Source organism: Macaca nemestrina, chromosome 1, assembly GCF_043159975.1.
Source record: "Macaca nemestrina isolate mMacNem1 chromosome 1, mMacNem.hap1, whole genome shotgun sequence".
Lineage (NCBI taxonomy): Eukaryota > Metazoa > Chordata > Mammalia > Primates > Cercopithecidae > Macaca > Macaca nemestrina.
The window spans coordinates 39815980-39839656 of record NC_092125.1 but is presented as its reverse complement, the minus strand read 5'-3'; the positions used below and the strand labels follow the sequence as shown (position 1 = coordinate 39839656).

At 46.5% G+C, this 23677-nt stretch overlaps 1 long non-coding RNA gene across 3 annotated transcripts in view; it reads right to left on the bottom strand.

The window, feature by feature from the left end:
* Positions 1–9402: 9402 nt before the first annotated feature.
* LOC139357825 (uncharacterized) overlaps positions 9403–23677 on the bottom strand; it is a 119531-nt gene continuing 105256 nt past the window's right edge. For all 3 annotated transcript variants that reach the window (XR_011611665.1, XR_011611676.1, XR_011611679.1), the window contains one exon: positions 9403–9983. This is a non-coding gene — a long non-coding RNA (uncharacterized lncRNA). The remainder of the gene's footprint in view (positions 9984–23677) is intronic.

Genomic DNA, 23677 nt, shown 5'->3' with positions numbered 1-23677 from the left:
ATGTTTTGTGGCAAGATCTGTCCAAACTACAAAAAAAAAAAAAAAAGAGGAGGGAAGCATTATTGTCCCTGCCTTCAAGTAGGTTGCAGCCTAGTTGTGATACAGGTAAGGAAAAAAGGCCAGAATACATAGTGAGGTAAGGCAAGAAAAAGTAAGGGAAAAATTAGGTACTTTGAGAGCCCACAGAAGGTACTAACTCCACAAATGAAAGCATGGTGTGAGAACAAGTGTAGTAAGTTGGGGAACAGGGTGGCCAGAGCATAGAACCCAACAGGAGAGTAGAGGGAAATGAGGCTGGAAAAGACAGAACATGAAGAGTCTTCCTTAGGCAGTGAAGAAAAAAGCATTGAAGACTTTAAACAAGTGAGTGATATTATCCTATTTATGTCCAAGGAATAAAACTGGGAGCAGTGTGGGGAACTGGTAGGAGAGGCAAGAGGTGGAAACAGGAGGACCAGAAGGTTGCAGCAGTTTTCATAGGTCCTGATTTTTCTCCTGTGTATGCACCCCAGTATGTCAGTTTCCCTCTTTAAGCATGATGCCAGAATGGAATAAAATATTCTAGGTGTGGACTGACCAGCACAGAGTGCCATAAGATAGTTAATTATTATAGATGACACTCTTATGTTATTGTTGCCGGGGAAGCCTATACATTTTAGTAACATATCACAGTTCCACTTCATATGGAGCTTATTATCAACATAAATTCCTGGGCCACATTCTCGCTTACTGTGACCAAACACTGGTTCCCTCATCTGACATTTAGATATTCAGTTATTGGTACCAAAATGCAGGAATTCCCAATCATTCTTGTTAAGTGTCACTTTGTTAGCTCAGACCATTCATCTAATCCACCAGAATTATTTGGGATCCTGCATGTTTTCACAATGTATCTCTATCTTACCTAGCTTTGCAGCATCTGCAAATTGGAGTGCCATTCCCATGATGCTCTTATTTGATCCAATTTTTGTCCAGGCCATGGAGAGAGAGGATGGAATAGGCCATTTATAAATCCAATAAAGCTGCTTCATAAGACACCATATTGCCATCATGTTCAAAGACATCAGAAGAATCTTTTTTTTTTTTTTTCCAAATACCATTTTGAAATCTGGACAAACTATGGCATTGTTCGGGACAATTTCTAAATAAAAGAATGAGCTTCATCTGGCAAAACCTGTTCTTGGTGACCCAGTCTCGAATCCTGGTCATCACCACTTTCCAAGTACTCATTCCTCCCCCTCTTCTGAATGTCTTAACATTGGCATACCTGGAATCTTTGTCTTTGGACTTCCTCTTTTTTTATTGTTGTTGTTGAGACAGAGTCTTGCTCTGTCACCAGGCTGGAGTGCAGTGGCACGATCTCGGCTCACTGCCACCTCCACCTCCTGAGTTCAAGTGATTCTCCTGCCTCAGCCTCCCAAGTAGCTGGGACTACAGGTGTGTGCCACCACCCCCAGCTAATTTTTGTATTTTTAGTAGAGACAGGGTTTCACCATGTTGGCCAGGATGGTCTCGATCTCTTGACCTCGTGATCCGCCCGCCTCGGACTCCCAAAGTGCTGAGATTACAGGCGTGAGCCACCGCGCCCGGCCTGGACTTCCTCTTTTTGTAAGTTACTTTAGTCCCTTGTTAATTTTAGCATTCTCGTGGATGTACCTCTCCAACCTTGGCCTCTTCCTTGATCTCCAGACACACAAATCCAACCACCTGCCAGATTTCTCTTCTTGAATATCAAATAGAAATCTCAGCTACAACCAAAAACAAGCTCCTTATTTCTTCCTGTCACCTAAACCTGTGTCTGCACTCCTGTAGCCATCCCATTTCAGTTAATGGCCATACCATCACTCTAGCTGATCAGGCCAAAATCCTTGGAATTAACCTTGACTCCTCTCTTTTTCTCATGTCCTCATTCAATCTATTAGCAAAATTTAATTGCTTCTATCCAGAATTTGACTGCTTGTTAGACCATGTCTCAGCATGCCCATAGCTACCAGTCTGGTTCCAACCATCATCACTGCACAGTTTATTACAACAGGCCTGTTTGCTTCCACTGTAGCCTCCCTTCAGTCTATTTGCAACACAGAGGGAACCTGTTAAAATGTAAATCAGAGCACATCACTCTTCTGGTCAATGGCTGCCATCTCTCTCTGGGTAACGTTGCTGGTCCTTACAAGGGCTTTCAAAATGCTGCCTGATCTGGCCTCCTGCTATCTCTCTGACCCCATCTTCCACCCTTCTCCCTGCTAGTTTCTCCACATGAGACACACTGGCCTTGCTGTGCTGCGAACACACTGGGTACACTTCCCTCTTGGGCTCCTTGCACTTGTGGTTCCTTCTCCAGCGAGTCACTCATCTTCAGATTTTACTAATAGGTCTTCTTGTCACAAAGACTTTACCTGACTTTTCTCTTTAAAATGGTCACCCTCTCACTCTAACATTATGCCTCCTCCTGGCCTGCATCGTTTTTCTCTGTACCACCTATTAGCAATAAACATGTTATATATTTACTTATTTTTAAAAAGTATATGTCTCTCTTTACTAGACCTACTACATGAAGAAGGCATGAATTTCTGTTTATTTTGTTCAGTGCTTGATTCCCAGGGCCCAGCTTACAGCCTGACACACAGTGGGTACACAACAATATGTTAAATAATCATAGAGTCAGAAATTTTGCCTGACATTGACAGCATTGAGAAAATTTTACTTCTTGTATTTGAAAATTGGAATGTATTTGTTCATCTCTGTTTTCTAGACTTTCCTGTGTTTGCCATGATGTTTTATAGATCACTCACAGAAGATCAGCCATGTCAAGGTAGCAGCAGCAACAAGAGCTAACAGTTATTGAACATTGAATAGGTATCAGGCCTGGTGCTTAGACAGCATCCTATTTAAATCCTTAAACAATCCTGTGACGTAGATACTATTATTTTATCCACTTACCAGGTGGAAAACTAAGGCACAGATTGATTAGGTAATTTTCCTGAGGTCACACAGCTAGCAGGTGTCTGAGCCAAGACTCAAACTCAGGTAGTCTAGCTCTAGGGCTTATGCTCTTAAATTCCTGCATCTACACTAATCTCTTCTTAAAAATTATTTTAGAACTCTAGAATGTAATTCATTTGGGCTAGAATATTTCAGTTAATTTGAGGAATAAGTTTTGGTCTCGTATACTCCTCATTCTTTGGAGATTTCAATGCTTTCTGTTCAAAACTCTTGCTCTTTTTGGTCTTAAAATCATTCGCTTTGACAAAAAAGTTGGGAGGAAAATAAAAATGGGTAGGAATGTTTCTTCTGTCGCTCAGGAACATCCCACCATCCGTCCATAGGGACAGACCTAAGACTCCTTTGTTCTTCTGACTCAAACAAATCTTTAAAAAGGCTCCTGCGATAACATTTTTCTGATATCTTGGTTCAACATTCTTAACATGACTCTTCAGCTCTATGTCAGTCTTTTCTATTTTTATGTTGTTTTTGGTCAGTGGCCACTCTTTCCACCTTTTGTACATGTTTTCTTTAAGACTGAGCTCATCTGAGTTTCCTGGGTAGCCACTTGGTCCATTTATTTGCTTATGTTTATTAAGATGGCTTTTTCAGATTTCTCACCCTCTTCTTTCATGTCAGGAGCAGCCGAGATCACACTGCTAGAACCTCCTCCTCGAATGCCCTTCAGTGGGCACTCCTATTTGGTTGATTCTACCACAGTCGTGTTCCCTGTCCAATGTGGAGGTGGTGTTGGGAGGGGCTTTCCAGCAGGGGTGACATTTCCCAGTCCCATTTATGATGGGGGAGTTCTGGTGAGTGAAATGTAAGTGGGAGTGATATGTACTGCTCCCAGGACTAACCCAAAAAAGCCTTCCCAACTCTCCACACCCTCTGGGCCTCATCTGCTGGTTGGATGTCTACACTCCAGCTGATTTTGGAAGCTGCATGTTGCATATGGCAGTGGCTCCATCAGCCTGGGTACCTGAGTAACTCCTTTCCAGATTGTATTTTGCAGGAGTAAGAAGTAAACTTCTATGGGTGAAGCCATCAGGATTTAAGAATTTGCATAGTATAATAGCGAGGATACCTTAACTAATACAAATTCTGTGCCAATTCTTCCATAAGCCTATTGAAATCTCCTCTCTAGAGAAGTCTACTGAGAGCAGGCTTCTCTTCCCACCACTGCTAGCTGTGTGGGAAAGTAGGTGCGTGCCCCCAAGAGCCTCATGGTCTTCCCTTCACAAGCGATCCTTCCCCATCACACGAAGTCCACCTCACAATGTCCCTCGTCAGACTTTCTGCTTCTGGGAGAGAACACTGTCCACGAAGCAAACAAAAAAGAATGACAGGTAGAGGCAGCTCGCTAAGCAGCTGGGTGGAGTAAGGGACTACCTGGACCCTATCAAGAGGGAGAGGAGAGCAAGCAACGAGAGTGTTGAGGGAGGGGCCGGTGTTTGGTTCTTCCTGTGAGGGAGCCTGGCTGTGCCAGAGACTTCATTCCACCCTTGGGCCAGGCCAAGAACCAGGCATTGTCCCTTCTGCATCTGAGGCAGCAAGAAGCTGCTGGCACCCCACTCACTGAGTGCTTGGTCTGTGCTTTGTGCCGTCTTTGTGCTGTGATGACAGTCCCAGCATTCCCAGGACAGGTGGTGAATAACAGCAGAGTCCAGAGGGAGGAGAAAGCGGAACCAGGCTGGCTGGACCCTCAGCCATAGAAGCTGCTTCCTAGAAAGCCCAGTTCAGGTGCATAAGAACCTCACAGTGGAGCTTTCTGGGACAGGGGGTGTGGCCAGGGGCCCTGGAGATGTGGCAACTAGTTTGTCCTATTTGGAAGTAATATTAAACAACAATAAACACTTACTTATAAAGTATGTACTAAACGCCAATCCCTGTTCCGAGTGCTTTACACAAATTAACTCAGTGAATCCATAAATAAACTCTGTGAGGTGGATGGCATTCTAATCCTATTTTACAAGTGAGGAAATTGAGGTCTATGGAGGTGAAAAATCTTGTCTGGGATGCCACAAGTAGCCTGAGGTGGAGTTCTGGCCCCTGAGTCCACGTGTTAGGACCCCAAAGAGCAGGGCTGATCAATACTTACCAAGGGAGGAGAAGTGGAGGAAAAGGCTTGCTTCAAGCCAGACACACAGTGGCTGCTAATGGCACCCTGCCTCTCCTCTTCCTCCCGGTTGCCATGGTGGGACTCCTTAGAGCAATCGGCACCATTCCAGGTTTCAAAGAAGGAGGTGGCCTTTGTGTGGTGGCAAAACACTGAATTAGAAATAAAAAGACCTGTGTCTCAGTTACCTTTGTGGTCTTGGGCAAGTCACTTAAGCAATCTGACTTCTAATTTCGGCATCTATAAAAGGAACGTATGCCCCTTGTAGGGCTGTTCTAGGTAATAGGGAAAGCCTATTACCACTCTCAGCCCTTGGTGGCAATTGCATGAGTTGGTTGACTATGGACCTGATCCAGGGTTCAATTCTAGGTGGATGAGATGCTGTGGGACAGGTAGGGGCCTCTCAAGTGGGAGGGACTGTAGTGCATTAGTGTTGATTTTGAGCATTGACGTCCACAGAACTCATTGCACTTCGGCCATCACCTGCTCCAGTCCTCAAAAACAAAAATCGTACCGTCCCTGAGCAGCCTAGAGCAGGGTCTTACAGATGACCTGTGGGACAAAGCCTGACTTGGATCGAGTTGGTTCTTGCTTGCTCAACTGTGAGATGCAGGACAAGTCCTAAATCCCACAGGGTCTGCCTCGAATGCATGCCCTGAGTTAGTGAGTAATCATCGCTGCATGAGGAGTCCCTGCCCACAGCTGCTTCCACCGTCTGATCATTCCCCAGAGACCACACTCAAACCCCAAAACCGGAGCTGACAAGTTCTTACGTTTCTTTATTTTGTAATTGCTGTTACTTCTGGGGCTTGCAATGAGAGCAAGGATTGGATAATAGGCTTCTGGCCTGGAAAGATGAGATGGGAATCTAGTTAGTCTTTTGGCCTCCACATGAGGTTTTCATGGATTTCATGTTCATACCTCATTTCGGTTGAGACTATGGGTGATTTTGTCCCCACTCCTGCCCACATCTGTCCAATGCCTACAATGTCCAACAGTTCTCAGGGTCTCCACTTTCTGGACATGGCTCATGCTCAGCAGGCCCCTACTCCCTGACTCCTTGAGCCAAGAAGGCCATTCGTGTGGTTTCTCTGTGTGGCAGGGCGCTGTGTATGTACAGGGAATGCAGGCCTTAGAGGAGGGGCTGTTTCTTTGTTGAGGGCGAATGTGTGATGGATGCATGAGGTTTCAGTTGTGTCAGCCAGCGCCCATTTAAGCAAACACCCAGGACTAGATGGAGCAGGAAACCAGGAGCCTCTGTGGCTGACTTGGGAAATACCTTCTTTCTTTCCAAGTCTGTTCTGGAGTCGGTGGTGCTCCTGCTGCTTCAGCTGGGGTCAGGACACCGAGTGCAAGATGCAGTTTCAGGATCTGGAATATGCAGAACCAGTGAGCTGCTCGGGGGAGGCTGGGAGAGGTGTTTCTCTCACTGATGCCATGGATGGCATGGGTTCTGCTAGGTGGCTTGGTGAAGGAAAGGGCAGGATCCCTCTCACACATTCCAGACACTATGGGGGTCAAATGTGAAGAGCAAGCTTACTTTTCCCCCCTGAAATTTCTCTTGCCTTCTATAAAACAGAATGTATATTCTCTTCCCACCACTCATCAGAGCATCTTACAAATATTCACTCTGTATGCTAAAGGCCTACCACGGCTGCAAGGGCCCAGGGAAGCTCAGCCAAGCTCTCGGGCTGATGTTGAGGAAAGGGAGGAAGAGGACCTCTCTCCGGGATCCTGTCGCAGAGATGCTAGGGAAGGGGCCATCAATAATTGCCAGAACAGCTTCCTTACAGCCAACGACGCTAGCCATGGCACCCAGACCCAGGAGCCCACTGGCTCTGCAGATTCCAGATCCTGAAACCGCATCTTGCATTTGGTGTCCTGAGCCCAGGTGAAGCAGCAGGAGCACCACTGACTCCAGAAGAGACTTGTAAACACACTTCATCTAATGGATGGGCCCAGCTCTGTGCTAGAATTCAAAGCTTAAATGAGACTCGGGCTTGCCATTGAGGAGGCACAAGTCAAGGGGAGGAAACAGGCCACCAAGCAGAGATACAGATATACACAGTGCTTCACCCCACACACAGGCAGAAGCCCCCCTGCGCCTCTCTGCAAGGTCAGCAACTCAGGGGATGCGACCTCTGCCACAGCCCACAGGGTCACTTCCCTTACTTTCGCAGGAGCACCCAGTGAGCACTCAAATCAGCACCCTGGGTTTAGCAGCCACTCTGTGATCCCAGCACCATGGAGTGCTGTTGGAAACCTAAACATTTATTCTTTCACTCAAAATGCTGAGCGCCTACCAGGTGCCATACATTGCACTGAATGTCAGAGCCAGGGATCCTAAGGCTCCGAGGTGGGGAGGACGCAGCTGGAGGCAGATTACACATCTTAAATGTGGGTGCAGAAGTGGGCAGGGAACACCACTCTGATGTGCCCATGAGGATGAGCCAAGAGGGAAGAACTGCGACTTGTTTACCAAAAGGCATTGACGGCTCAATGCTCCATCTTCCGTGGGAATTCACCCAGCTCTGTTTAGAACTTACTACCTCTACCCTTCCCAGTTCCTACCCCATGAAAGGGCATCTGAAGGTGCTGACATCAGAAATGGCAAGTCAGGACACACGTGAGTTACACAAGGCCTCCTGCTGCCCCACCCAGCCTCTTTGCAGCCACCTCCTGCAGCCCCAGGCACAGGCCTGACTTTGGTAGACTTGAAGTAATGCCCCAGTTTTGCCCTGGGCTGGGACTGCTGCCTGGGGCAATAAGGGTGGCTGCTTTCTTCCTATGGTTGCCCTCCTGGTTACCTTAGTGACTCATGGAGGCAGTGGGCCAGCCTGGGACAGAGGAGCAGGGGTCTGGTCCAGGGCCAGCCTGGGGCTCCGATCCGGGGCTTCCCCAGATGTCCAGATCTGACTAGGAGCTATGAGGGAGGAGCCTGCTCCCATATAGCCATAACTTTTCTGTTCTGAGCTCATCAGTGTGGCCTGATAAAGGCTACAGAGAGGCCCTCAAGGAGGAAGAAAGAAAAGGCAGGGAGATATTCGTTTTTTAGCCAGAGCTCCATCAGTGAGTAGAGGAAGAGAACATTCTCCTAGGAGAAAGCAAGGCACACTCTGTCCTCAAGGTGCCATTTTCCCCAGGCAATCGAGGCAAGGCCAGATGAGCTGTGGAGGGCCGGAAGATGAGCTTGTGGCTCCCCGCCCTGTCCCTTGCACGCATACCCACCCTCAGGGGCTGAGGTTGGGGTGGCTGACAGGGGAATCCCTGGTTCAGGCTTTCCTTGTCTTACGCAAACTGAGAAGGAAGCCTTGAGAATGCCAGCAGTGCATGCAGGGTGGAGCTGAGAGGGTGGAGAATGAGGTTTTTCACCCACCCTGTGGGCCCTCCTGTTTCCTCCACCCTCCCTGTAATCTCCTCAAAACATCCTGACTTCACTGAGCAAAGGCCCCAAGCTTTTCATGGAAGGGCGGCAGCTTGCAATAGCTCCAGAGTCTGGAGAGAACATCTCCTCGGGGTGGCAAGAAAAGGCAAGGGTGCTTAGGAGAGTGCAAAAGTCCTCAGGCCCCAGCCAGAAGTTCTGCCTCTGAGGTCCTCAAAGACACAGGCTCCATCTCCTGCTGTTCCCGCTCTGATTTTAGGGTGTCACTTTGCTGTACTGGTGCCAGTAGCCGCCACACTGCAACTCTGCTTCAGGCACAAGGATTGGGGTGGGGCCCTGTGTCTGCTCTGACAGCATTTCTGCCTCCAGCCCTCTCTTGGTGCTTGTCCTTCATGTCCTTTTTCGGTGTGAACTGGGTTCAGGAGAGAAGCCCAGGCCCTGCCATCTGAGGTCAATCCACACACTCCAGGAAGTTGTCTTGGGGATCAGCCGGGGGCACCCACAAAATGGACTGGGGATCATGACTGGCCTTTCCCACCCACAGACCACCTTCATTCTAACCCAAAATAGCACAGCACTGACTCTACTTAAGAAGGATGCTGGCCGGGCGCGGTGGCTCAAGCCTGTAATCCCAGCACTTTAGGAGGCCGAGACGGGCGGATCACAAGGTCAGGAGATCGAGACCATCCTGGCTAACACGGTGAAACCCCGTCTCTACTAAAAAGTACAAAAAACTAGCCGGGCGAGGTGGCGGGCGCCTGTAGTCCCAGCTACTTGGGAGGCTGAGGCAGGAGAATGGCATGAACCCGGGAGGCGGAGCTTGCAGTGAGCTGAGATCGCGCCACTGCACTGTAGCCTGGGCGACAGAGAGAGACTCTGTCTCAAAAAAAAAAAAAAAAAAAAAAGAAGGACGCTCTGATCACATGCTGGTGACTTTCACCTAGAAATGGAATCCATCCTTCAGGGCCCGGCCCCCTTCCTGACTCCATGATGAAACCTTCCTGTCCCTTCCTGTCGACCCTGAGGCACCACCACCTTCTCCCTCCCGTCATGTACTCACAATAGTTAACATCCACGGTTCTCTTCCCCTGCACTAAGGGCTGGGATGGGTATGGAACAGAGTGCCCGCTATCCCTGAGTTGCTTCCCACGCAGAGATGTGGTATATACAGAAACAGTCATCACTCATGATTCCATGAGAGATTCCAAGAAAATGCACAGGAGGTGCAGGAGCCCCCAGGTAGCATCTGAAAAATGATTTCCTGAAACACGTAGGGTTTGGATGGCGGGGTCAGGAGAGGAAGGACTTTCTGGCAGAGTGGAGATGGGAAACAGTGGATGGATGTGCAGGGAACCACCAGGAGCTGGTTCCGCCAGAGTGGGTCCCAACCAGGCCAGCTATCCAGTAGGCGCCATGGGCACCCGAGCTTTCCTCCCCCGGGCTTCATTCTCTTTGGCCACTTTCTACTCAGGGCCATCTGTGGGCAGTGACTTGGGGAGACTGCAGGAAGAAAGGACAACAATTGAGTCACTCGTTAAAACCAAAAGCCCGCCACCCTGGCCAAGATTTTCCACATGGGGGTAGCCCTGCCAACGTGTGCCCCCAGTCAACATCAAGATGTCCCCCACAGGCCTCAATGTCACAAAGGACTCCTGAAAATACTGCCTGTTTGAGAGGGGACACAGCTAACTGTGAAATACTCCTCAGCTTCCCTGCTGCTTACCCAAGAGTTGGGTTGAAGCTCAGCCTGGGGCGCCACTGCTGGGGTGGGGTGGGCTGTCAGGAGACAGGATGAGGAGAGTGGGGAGTGCCTACTGGGGGCATAGGGCTGTGCCCAGGAGGGCACTGTTTGTCTTTGCAACCTAGCCGCCATCTCTGGCTGGATGCCTAAAATACCTTGGTCAGCGTCCCAGCTGGAGTGCCCAGAGGGAGAGCAGGAGGCGTGCGCTGGGGTCTGCATTAGGTTTTCACAATGGATAAAATCAGTTCTGTGATTGAAAGGCGAGGACTTGAGAAATTAGTCACACAAGGGAGAATTGTGCCTGCCTCCATCAGAATCACCTGGGGATTCCCAGGAACCATCCAAGAGATTCTGATGCAGGGGTTCTAGGTTGAGGCCTGAGTCCCTTCTCTCCCTCCCTCCCTCTCTCCCATTCTTCCTTCCTTCTTTCCCCATGCAAAGCCCCTAGAAAGCTTAGAATAAGAACATGTGGGGCCGGGTGTGGTGGCTCACACCTATAATCCCAGCACTTTGGGAGGCAGAGGCAGGAGGATCACTTGAGGTCAGGAGTTTGAGACCAGCCTGGCCAACATGGTGAAACCCCGTCTCTACTAAAAGTACAAAAATTAGCCGGGTGTGGTGGCGGGCATCTGTAGTCCTAGCTACTCAGGAGGCTGAGGCATGAGAATTGCTTGAACCCGGGAGGTGGAGGTTGCAGTGAGCCATGATCGCACCACTACACTCCAGCCTGGGCAACAAGAGCAAAACTCTGTCTTAAAAACAAAAACAAAAAAAACAAATAAACAAAACCACATTGGATCCACACATGGCTATAGATCCCTCCTGTGTGCAGGGCAGCTGGCATCCTGGCCCTCTGAGACTGGCCTAGAGGAGGCTTCCTGGTGACTGCCTCCCAGAGCTAGACAGGTGGTATCCTTTGCCTCTGTCCTGCTGAAGGGAGTCCCTCATCCAAGGGGCAATGCTGCCACCTCCTGGTCAGTCTTAGAACTGTCCCCCCACTCTCTGAATGCCTGGTGTAAATAGAGGCAGGGAGCCGGGAGAGGCCTCCCTGTCCTCCCTCTCTGGTTCTGCCTTTGAATATCTTATTCTAAGAGGTGGAATGTCCCCCAAACACGCGCCTCTTTTGGTGCCTCTTGTTTAAGCCTATCTTCCCTGGGAAGCCACCAGTCAACAGGTGGATCGCGCTCACCCACCACCTTGCCTTGAATTCAGTGCAAGTCAGCGTGTGTTTGTGGAGCACTTGTTATAAGGGGGCTGGCAATACAGAGGACAATAAGGCAAAGCCCCGCTTTTGCAGAAGGGAGTGAGAAGTGGGGGTGATTCATGAATATGAATAACTTCTCTCTGCGGAGATGTCTGAGCTGAGTCCTGAAGGATAAGCCAGTGTTAACCAGTTGAAAAATGGATAAGATTCCAGGTAAAAGGATGAGCAAGATATGAATTGCTGGCCTTTTTAATAGAAACTTAATTGCTATATTTTTAATACACCTCTTTGCTGCCCCCAAGAGGACAGACTACAAACCTTTTCCCTCAATTTCTGGGCAGGTTTAAAAGGTTAAGAGAAAGGAAAAACAAGTTTTTCAGTTGCTAATCATTAGGGTTTAGGGGCCTTTCAGGTCTATGGTGAAAAACAAGAGGGAGGCCTGGGTTTGAGAGACAAAGCAATGCAACCCAAAGAAGCCGGAGGCAGGGAAGACGCCTCCCCTAGTAGACAATTCTCTGGGTCAGTGTTGGGGGAGGATTCCAGGCCACTGCCCCACCCTGGTCCCCGCAATGCCCCACAGAAGTATCAAGGCCCAGAGGGAAATGTCTGCATAGTGCCAGGAAGCTCTGGATGTCAGCCTTGCAATGAATTCCCAGGTCCTAAGAATGGCAGCGAGGCATCCTGAAGCCAGAGACCTGTGATACAGGCTGAAAGAGCCCCAGAGGTCACCCTTGTAACCCATGTGGACAAATGGCCAAGGATCAGCCTCCTTGACTCTATGAGGGACTCGAGAACCTTGACATTGTCCCAGAAGTAGAGAAATACAAGTTCAAACCCCAAAGAGGAAATAAAGGATCTCAATGTTCTTGCAGCAGGGTTTAGAGCAGATTCATACAGGTCATGGGTGCAAAGGGGATCAAGACAGGGCCCCTGTTATTGAAACAGTTCAGAGAGAGCAGTACACTTCTGAGTGGTGTGGAGCAAACTGCTCACCCTCTTAGCCTTGGTTTAATTTTCAGTGACAGGATGAGGAGGAGGAGGAGCATAGAATCTCAAAGCCCTTTCCTGCTCTAAGAGTCTATGGGAATGCAGACCACATGTACTGTGAGAGATTGAGAGATCGGGGGAGACACAAGGTGGGTCAGAATGACCAGAAGAGTCTTCGTGAATGTGATTTTGGAAACAGGAAAGAGGCAAAGGAATGATGACAACAAAGAACTTAGGGTGGTGGGAGTGGTCTGTACAGGGTGCTGGTGTGGGCCTGTGCAGATAACAGACCAGGCCTGGCCAGTTGAGGAGGGAGGTTCTATGGAGGAACAGCCCAGAGACAGCAGGAGGGCAGTCGGTGGGTGTCAGCACTCTCCCTCCCTTTAGGAGAAAGGGAAAAAGCAGCGTTCACAGTGGAGAAAATAGGGAAGTTGGACCTGAGAATCCGAACTATATATATACGCGTGTGTGTGTATACATATTTTTTTTTTGAGACAAAGCCTCCCTCTGTCATTCAGGCTGGAGTGCAGTGGCGTGATCTCGACTCATTGCAACCTCCTCCTCCTGAGTTCAAGTGATTCTTGTGCCTCAGCATCTAGAATAGCTGGGATGACAGGCATGTGCCACCATGTGTCTATTTTTATTTATTTATTTATTTTTTATTTTTAGTAGAGACGAGGTTTCACTATGTTGGCCAGGCTGGTCTCGAACTCCTGACCTCAGGTGATCCACCTGCCTTGGCCTCCAAAGTGCTGAGATTACAGGTTGAGCCACCATGCCTGGCCCCCAATTATATTTCTGGCAACTTTCATGTTGAGCAGATGCTCCCCAAAGCCCTTCCTGAACAATTCCTCAGACATTTGTGCTTCCGCCCTTGACTGGTAGAGACATGTAACATGTGATGAATGTGTTTCCATTGACACTGTGTGTACACCCAGGGAGAAAGCACAGGAAGGCTGTGGGCTGTATAGGCACAGACCACCATGCTCCGGAGCCCCCCGCTGAGCCAGCCAGTGGGAGCTGAGGGCAGGTAGCCCATGCTCTGCTACCTCCTTTCCCTAGAGCTTTTCTTTAGATGCCCCCAGTCTGGTCAAAAACAAGGGTTCTGAGCTGTGAAACGTTCTGGTCATTGGTCCCAGAGAAGTTTTATAAAGTCTTGAACACAGCCAGGTATGCCTCACTCCCACACTGTTTGAACCTGATTTAATCTTACTCTGACAACTTAGAAGATAGCAGCTTTAGAGCTGGTATAAGTGTTGGTATAGACCATGGGCTCTGGAATCAGACTCCATGGGTCTGAATCTTTGCCCTGTCACTTATTAGTGAAAGGAATGAGGCACATCCCCCATATATCTCCCAACTTCCTGAGCCCAGCACAAACACATTCCTCCATATTTCTTTCAAACTTCAGAAAAACATCACCTGAGAGATCTCCGATAAAGAATGCTAAATGTAGAATGTTAACCAATTGTAATGCTGTAACCGAGAGGATTACCTTGTTCCCTATAACTTTACATATCCTGTTTACATCGGGCTATAAAAAGCAAGCACTCGCATTGTTCGAGGCCCTCCTATATGCTGTGGAATGGAGGGACCAAGTTCGAACTTGTAGTAAAGATCCTTGCCGCTTGGCTTTGACTCTGGACTCTGGTGGTCTTCTTTGGGGAACAAACGGTCTGGGCATAACATCAGCTATATGACAAAGGGTAATTTACTTAACCTCTCTGCCTCGGTTTCCTTTTGTACAAAATGGCGATGAAAGTATCTGCCTGTGTTGTTGTGATACGGGCCTGGCACCTGCTAAGCACACAGTAAATGTAAGTCACGGTCATCTCACAAGGCATCAGGGTATAACTCTGTAGTCTCGAGTTAGAGAAAGGAAGTCTCAAAGCTTATAGTTTGGAAGGGGACTGGGAACATTTTATAATGATTCCATTCAATTGTTATCTTGCTTTTTATCTTCTTGTCATTAGGATAACATGGAGAAAGTGTCCCAACTACAAAGCTGGTGAATGAAACTGTCTGGGTGGCGGGTGGGAGGCCACTAGTCCAGGACGTTCTGCAGCTCTGGCAGTTCTATGATCCCAGCCAATTTTTGCCCAGACAGCACTAGGCCTTGTCTTGTGCCCCAGAAGGTTGTGGTCACTGGGTTCCCAGATGGCAGCTCTATACTTCTTCTAGGGCCAAACACAGAAGGGGCCAAATTTGATAATACTCTGCTTCTGGTCATAATTATTCTGCAAAATATTTATATATATATATACCTCTTTATATATAAAGACAAAAAGTCATCCTTTAGTGGCCCCCAGAGACCCCAGGAAAGAGCCCAATCCATAGCATGTCCTGCAAGTCTGCCATGGCACACTCATCCCTATAGCATCATCTCCACATGCTGCTACATTCCAGCCATCCTGACCAGCTCATGGCTCCCCACACTCTCTCAGTAGCCCCCACCCTCTCCTCACTAACTCCTGATAATCCTCAGGCCTCTGTTTAGCCATTGTATGAAACTCTCCCACTGCCCACCGCCCACCTCCATTACCACCCCCACCCCCACCATGGCTCATGTAATAGTTTCTCCTGTGTGCTCCCACATGCTCTGGGTTTACCCCATTGAAGCCCTTAAGACACTTTCAAACCACCTGCTCCCCTCTTTGCTTCACCAGACTGTAAACTAACTTGGAGATAGAAACTGTGTGTGGATTCCTATTGCTTCAGTGGCGCCAAGCACAGCACCATGATTTAAAGAGGGTGTTCGACAAGGTTTCTTAAGGAAATGACACTCAACATGAGACTTAAGGGATGGAGGTGGGGAAGAGGTACAGTTTCAAGAAAGGAAAGAACATGCCAGCAAGTGCAAAGGCCCCAGAATTGGAAAGAACTTGATACATCCAAAGAACATGCTAAGGATAGTGTGGCTGGAATGTAGAGAGGTAGCAGGCTGGTGGCAAGGGATTTGATTTGGAAGGTTCAAAGCATGGTGGGAAGTAATTGAAACATGTTACACTGGATGGAAACAATATCCTATATCTTCTCTTCCCCTTTTTGCTCTCATGAAACATGGATCTCTTCTGAGAATAGTTCCCTGTAGACTTCTCAAGTGGAGGATTAATTTTCTCTTCCACATCCCTCCTACCACTGGGTGGGGCAAGTGTCTTCCTCACTCCTTTGCTATTTCAGATAATTCTTCCTCTCTTAAAACTCCCCAGCTTTGAATAAGCAGACTGCAGCATCCACCACTCCTCCATGAAGGCTCCCACAAACCCCAGATGGCTTCCTCTCATTCCTTATATGGATCTCAGCACCTCGTTCACCATCATTTTCACCAACGCCACTTGTCATCATTCTAAGAACTACAACTCCGTGAAGCTGGCTTCTTGCTTCCCTGAGTCTGTGAGCTCCTCTTCTCCAAGAATCTTGTCCTTTACTCTATCAAATATGCAAATGGCCCAAATCTAAAGCTTGTCATCAATAACTGCACTCCCTCTGCAGTCTCAGGTTGGTGCAGCTCCCTCTCTGGCCAGCACCTCCTTAAACTTCCCAGGTTGCTGCCCCTGAAATCCCACCACCACCAGTCTTTCCACCCAGGGGGAGCCTGGCCCTTCCACCTTTTTAGTCATCCTGCTACCCTCAGGCTTCAATTCGGTGGTTCATCACGTTAGTCACTTTTTTCATAACCCCTCATCTTCAGTACCTTTCTTTAGTTTCATTGCATTTGTCTGGCAAAACTCTAACAATGGTGAACTCCAGGCTTCCGCCCACACAGCCAACATGTTGGGGGAAAGCACACCATCTTCCTGACTGGCCTAACTTTAATTCATGACCACTAACCTCGCGTGGGCCTTTATTGCTGCCTGGCAATTATGAACCCATTCACTCTGCAAATGAGTATTTTATGCCTTTTTTCTCTTTAGACTTCCCACGCCTCCTCCACTATCATCCATCTCAGCCAACGACCTTGCTTCTTATTTTGCTGAGACAAAGCAACCCTAGCAAGAGTACTTCCTCAAGCTGCCACCTCCACATCTAACCACACACCTGTGCCTGTGTCCATGACTTCCGCTCTCCTTTCCCTGTGAACAAGTTGCCTGTGCAGAGGCCACTCCTGTATGGGCCCTGAGTCCCATCCTCTCTTACTTTCTCAAGGACACAATCCCATTTCTCTATTCCCACATAATCACTCCTTGAATAATCTGTTTAGACTCACAGACTACAGTTCCTCTCCTCCCTTAAATCTACTCCAATCAGGTTTGATCCCCATGTATCTTAATTGGATGGTCAATTCTTAGTTCTCATTAATAGGAATTCTCAGCAATGTCTGACATCATGCAGCACTCCCTTCTCCTTGAACCATTTTCTTCTCTTGATCTCCAAAATATCACACACATCTGACTTATCTTCAAACCTTTTGTCCACATCTTTTCACATCTTTTGCTGGGCATTTTTCATCTCCCCTAATTATGAACATTGGACTGGTCCAGGGTTCAGTCCTTGACTCTCTTCACTATATATGCTCTCCCTTGGTGACTCATAGAATCCGATGGCTTTAAGTGCAATCCACACGTTGATAATTCAAATTGTATTTTCTACCAAGATCCTCATCTTGAAATCCAGATGCCTCTCCAATTGTCGCATCGATGTTTCCAAGTGGAAACCTTGTCCAAACTGAAGCTCCTGGACTTTCTCTCCTAAACTCTGTTTCTCCCATAGTCTTCCCCTGCTCAGTTAATGGCAGCTCCATCCTTCTGGTTGTTCAGGTCAAAAACCTAAGAGTCATCCTTGACCCCTCTCTTTCTCTCACACCCCATAGCCAATATATAACAAAATCATATTAGCTCTAACTTCAAAACATATCTAGAAATTGACCATTTCTCACCATTTGTGACAACTCTGGTCCAAGCCACTATCATCCCTCACCCAGATTACTGCAAAGCCTCCTAACTGATCCTCCTGAGTCCACCATTGCTCCCATCAGCTTTCTTAAAATAGCAGCCAGAGTGATCTGGTTAAAATATTACGCAGAGAAAATGCCAAACTTCTTTCAATGACCTGCAAGACCCTGTGTGATCTGGCCAGGACTTCACCTCCTCCTGCTCTTCCCACCGCCCATTCCATCCACCTAGGTGTCCTTGACCCGCACACTTCAGGCCTCTGTACTGGTTCTTCCCTTTCTGTCTTATCCCAGATATTTGCACATCTTACTCCCTTGCCTCCTTTAAGATTTTGCACGAAAGTCATCTTAATGAGATCAACTTTGCCCCTGGAATTTAAATTGCAGTCTCCACCCCTACACTTCCAATCCCTTAACACTGCTCAGTTTTTTCCCAGAGCACTTATTTGGGGAGGGGGTGTGGGTAGGGAGGGTTTAAAATTAAAATAAAAAATTATTTCCCTCCCATGCTACATATTCACCATGAGCAGCAGAGATGCTCTGTTTGTCACAGCCCTCCTGGGTTCCTGGCTGATGGAGCTGCCACCATCTCAAATGTTAGTTACTGGTTGCCCTGCGAGAAGGCAGAGGGAGCTCAGAGTCCCAGAGAGGCAATTACATGCTCTGCCTGAAAGACATGCTAGCAAGGGAGTGTGGGGAAAAGAAAGAGAGATCAGCCTGTTACTGTGTCTATATAGAAAGAAGTAGACATAAGACACTCCATTTTGTTCTGTATTTGAGATGCTGTTAATCTGTGACCCTACCCCCAACCTTGTCCTTGCAAGAGACATGTGCTATGGTGACTCAAGGTTTAAAGGATTTTGGGCTGTGTAGGGTGTGCTTTGTTAAACAAGTGCCTGAAGGCAGCTTGCTGGTTAAAAGTCATCACCATTCTCTTAATCTCAAGTACCCAGGGACACGCACACTGCCAAAGGTCACAGGGACCTCTGCCTAGGAAAGCTAGGTATTGTCCAAGGTTTCTCCCCATGTGACAGTCTGAAATATGGCCTCGTGGGATGGGAAAGACCTGATTGTCCCCCGGCCTGACACCTGTGAAGGGTCTGTGCTGAGGAGGACTAGTACAAGAGGAAAGAAGGCCTCTGGGCGGTTGTTGGCAGTTGAGATAGAGAAAAGCATCCGTCCCTGGACAATGGAACATCTCGGTATAAAACCCGATTGTATGTTCTGTTTACTGAGAAAGGAGAAAACCGCCTTAGGGCAAAAGGCGGGACTTGCTAGCGCAATGCTGCTCTTTATGTACTAAAAAGGTTTATGGAGATGTTTGCATATGCATATCAAGGCACAGCACTTTTCCTTAAACTTATTCATGTCACAGATAACTTTATTCATATGTATTACTGCTGACTTTCTCCCTATAATGATCCTATTATCCTGCCACTTCCTTTTCTTTAAGTTGGTAAAGATCATTATCAATAAATACTAAGGGAACTCAGAGACTGGTGCTGGCGTGGGTCCTCTGTATGCTAAGCGCCGGACCCCTGGGCCCACTTTTTCTTTCTCTATACTTTGTCTCTGTGTCTCATTTCTTTTCTCAAGTCTCTCGTTCCACCTAATGAGAAACGCCCACAGGTGTGGAGGGGTAGGCCACCCCTTCAAGGGAGAAAACTGGAAATATATTTGATGGACAACATCAAATGATTACTAAGCAGTTAATGAACACTTACTAAACAAACAAATAAATCAATTTGAGGGAGTGACTCTGAGGTCTCTGCGTTGGAGAAGTCTTATTTAGTGGTAATTCAGACAAGGGAGAAAACATGCTGTGGGAGTCAGTGACTAATCAAACGTGCATGGTGTGAAAAAGTCCAGTTTGGCTGCCAGATTTTCAGACTGGGTGAGTGGAGGAAGGGTGATATCAACTAAAGAAAAACAGGCTGGGCACGGTGGCTCATGCCTGTAATCCCAGCACTTTGGGAGGCTGAGCTGGGTGGATCGCCTGAGGTCAGGAGTTTGAGACCAGCCTGGCCAACATGGTAAAACCTGTCACTACTAAAAATACAAAAATTAGCCTGGTGTGCTGGCAGGTGCTTATAGTCCCAGCTACTCAGGAGGCTGAGGCAGGACAATCGCTTGAACCCGGGAGGCAGAGGTTGCAATGAGCCAAGATTGCATCACTGCACTCTGGCCTGGGCGACAAGAGTGAGACTTTGTCAAAAATAAAAATAAAAAATAAAAAACAGAGACATAAGGAGGTACAAATTTAGGTGTGTTCCCATGTGCATGTTAGTAAAGTATAAATGAGACATCTACAGTTTATTTTCTATTTTTTTATTGTGGTAAAATACACATAAAGTTAACCACGTTAACCGTTTTTAAGTATACAGCTCAATGATATTAAATACAATGATCCTCTATTTACAATGGCTCAACTTAAAAATTTCCGACTTTACAATGGTGTGAGAATGTACTGCATTTACTAGAAACTGTACTTCAAATTTTGAATTTAGACCTTTTCCCAGGCTAGCGATATGCAGTGTGATACTCTCACAATCTGGGCAGCAGCATCAAGCTGCAGCTGTCAATCAACTATGCCATCACAAAAGTAAACTGTGATACTCTCCCGTGGACTGTGATGCAGATGATTCTGTTCAACTAGAGGCCAATGTAAGTGTTCTGGACATGTTTCAGGTGGGCTGGGCTCAGCTGCGATGCTCAATAGGTTAAGTGTACTAACTGCATTTTCCACTTAGGAATTTTTTCACTTACGATGCGTTTATCAAGATATAACCCCATCGTAAGTTGAGAAGCATCTGCACATTCATATTGTTGTGAACCCCCATCTCCACCATCCATTTCCAGAGCTATTCTCATCTTACAAAATTGAAACTCTATAGCCATTTACATAGTAATTCCCCATGCCTCTCTCCTTCAGCTCCTGGCAACCACCATTCTACTTTTTGTCTTTATAATTTTAACTACTCCAGGCACCTCATGTAAGTGAAATCATATAGTATTTGTCTTCAGTGTTATTGGCTTATTTCACTTGGGATAATGGCCCCAAGGTTAATCCATGTTGCAGCTTATGTAAGAATTTACTTCATTCATTCATTCATTCATTCATTCATTCATTTTTATTTTTACTTTTTTGAGATGGAGTTTCGCTGTGTCGCCCAGGCTGGAGTGCAATGGTGCAATCTCAGCTTACTGCAACCTCCACCTCCCGGGTTCAAGCAATTCTCTGCCTCAGCCTCCTGAGTAGCTGGGATTACAGGCACCCACCACCACGCCTGGCTAGTTTTTTGTATTTTTAGTAGAGATGGGGTTTCGCCATGTTGGCCAGGCTGTTCTGAAACTCCTGACCTCAGGTGATCCACCAGCCTTGGCCTCCCAAAGTGCTGGGATTTCAGGCATGAGCCACCACATCTGGCTTTACTTCCTTTTTAAGACTGAATAATATTTCGTTGTATGCATATACCACATTTTGCTTATCTATTCTCCTGTTGAAGGATATTTGAGCTGCTTCCAGATTTTAGCTATTGTGAATAATGCTGCTATGAACATGGGTATATGAATATCTTTCTAAGACCCTGCTTTCATTTCTTTTGGGTATATACCTAGAAGTAGAATTGCTCGACAATGATATTTTTAACTTTTCAAGGAACCACTATACTATTTTCCACTGTGGTTGTACATTTTCACATTTCCACCAACAAAGGACAACGGTTCCAGTTTCTCTGCATGCTTGCCAACACTTTTTATTTTCTAGGGTTTTTCTAATGGTAGTAGTCATTCTAATGGATGTGAGGTAGTATCTCATTGTGGTTTTGATTTGTATTTCCTGAATAATTAATGATGTTGAGCATCTTTTCATATGCTGATTGGCCATTTGTATATCTTCTTTGGAGAAATGTCTATTCAAGTCCTTTGCCAATTTTTTAATACGGTTGTTTGGTTTCTTTGTTGTCGCATTTCTGGAGTTCTCTATGTATTCTGAATGTTATTCTCTTATCAGATATATAATTTGGAAGTATTTTCTCCCTTTCTGTAGGTTGCTTTTTCATTCTGTTGATAGTGTTCTTTGATGCAGAGAAGCTTTTAATTTTTATTTAGTTTGTCTATGTTTTCTTGTGTTCCCCCAAGTCTTTGCTGTCCTATTCAAGAATGTATTGACAAATCCCATGTTGTAAAGCTTTTGTTCTAGGTCTTCTTCTGAGTTTTACAGTTTTAGCTCTTATATTTATATATTTGATCCATTTTGAGTTGATTTTTGTATATGGCATTAGGTAAGGGTCCAACTACAATATTTTGTAGGTGCAGGCCCAGTTTTCCTAGCACCATTATTTGAAAAGGCTATCCTATCCTATGGTAGAATGGTCTTGGCATCCTTCTCAAAAATAATTTGACCATGGCCGGGCGCGGTGGCTCAAGCCTGTAATCCCAGCACTTTGGGAGGCCGAGGCGGGTGGATCACGAGGTCAGAAGATCGAGACCATCCTGGCTAACATGGTGAAACCCCGTCTCTACTAAAAATACAAAAAACTAGCCGGGCGAGGTGGCGGGCGCCTGTAGTCCCAGCTACTTGGAGGCTGAGGCGGGAGAATGGCGTAAACCCGGGAGGTGGAGCTTGCAGTGAGCAGAGATCGCGCCACTGCACTCCAGCGTGGGCGACACAGCGAGACTCCGTCTCAAAAAAAAAAAAAAATTAATAATAATTTGACCATATACGCAAGGGTTTACTTAGGCTCTCTATCCTATTCCATTGTCTATGTCTGTCTTTATGCCAGTATCACAGTTTTGATTACTGTACCTTTGTAATAAGTTTTGAAATTAGGAAGTGTGAGTCCTCCAACTTTGTTTTTTTCTTTTTCAAAATTGTTTTGGTTGTTTTGAGTCCCTTGAGATTTCATATAAATTTTAAGATTTTTTCATTTCTACAAAAGTGGTTATTGGGATTTTGATAGGAATTGTATTAAATTGGTAGATTGCTTTGGGTAGTATTTACATCTTAATAATGCGTCTTCCAATCCATAAACATAAGTTGTGTTTCCATTTATTAAGTCTCCTTTAATTTCTTTCAAAGACGTTTTATAGCTTTCATTGTAAAGTCTTTCAGCTCTTTAGTTAATTCCAAAGTATGGTCTTCTTTCTGATGCCATTGTAAATGAATTTGTTCTCTTACTTTCTTTTTAACATTGCTTATTGTTAGTGGGTAGAAATATTGTTAGTGGATAGAAATATGTGTTGACTTTCTATTCATCTTCTTTGCTGAATGTGTTTATTAATTCTAATGGCATTTCAGGGGACACCTGCATTTTGACCTCACTTTTTTTTTTTTTTTTTTTTTTTTTTGAGATGGAGTTTCACTCTGTAGCCCAAGCTGAAGTGTGGTGGCGCCATCTTGGCTCACTGCAACCTCCGCCTCCCGGGCTCAAGCGATTCTCATTCCTCAGTTTCCCAAGTAGCTATAGGTGCGCATCACCACGCCCAGCTAATTTTTTGTATCTTAGTAGAGACAGGGTTTCACCATGTTGGCCAGGCTGGTCTCGAACTCCTGAGCTCAGGCGATCTGCCTGCCTTGGCCTCCCAAAGTGCTGGGATTACAGGCATGAGCCACCACACCCGGCCATTGACCTCACTCTTTGCTGGATAAAATCTATTATTTTGGCACCAGGCCCTTTCTCAGTATAGTGTTTTTATTTTATGGCCAGTCACAGGGGACTGGCTAGGAAAAAGATCTGGTCCCTGCTCTAAAGGAACTTCCAGCCTGTGGTAGTGACACTGACGGTTATACAGAACTTCAACAAATATGGAGAACAAGGAGGTGTTTTAGGGATATGCAAGTTAACTATTCTAAGTTATAAAATTTGTAGGGACAAAGTTGTTCATAACATTTCCTTATTATCCTTTTAATATCTGTAGAATCTATGGAGATGTCATATCTTCTATTCCTGATGGTTAAATTTAGGATGTTTTCTTTCTTTTTTACCTAATCAGTCAGATCAGAGGTTTTTCAATTTTATTGATTTTCTCAAGAATCAGCCTTTGGTTCCATTGTTATTATTTCTCTGTCTCTCTCTTTTTTCTTTTTTTTCTGGGATGGAGTCTCACTCTGTCGCCTAGCCTGAAGTGCAGTGGCGTGATCTCAGCTCACTGCATCTCCTCCTCTCAGGTTCAAGCAATTCTTCTGCCTCAGCCTCCAGAGTAGCTAGAATTACAGGTGCATGCCACCATGCCTGGCTAATTTTTATATTTTTAGTAGAGATGGGGTTTCACCATGTTGGCCAGGCTGGTCTCCAACTCCTGACCTCAAGTGATTCACCCACCCTGGCCTCCCAAAGTGCTGGGATTACAGGTGTGAAGCACTATGCCCA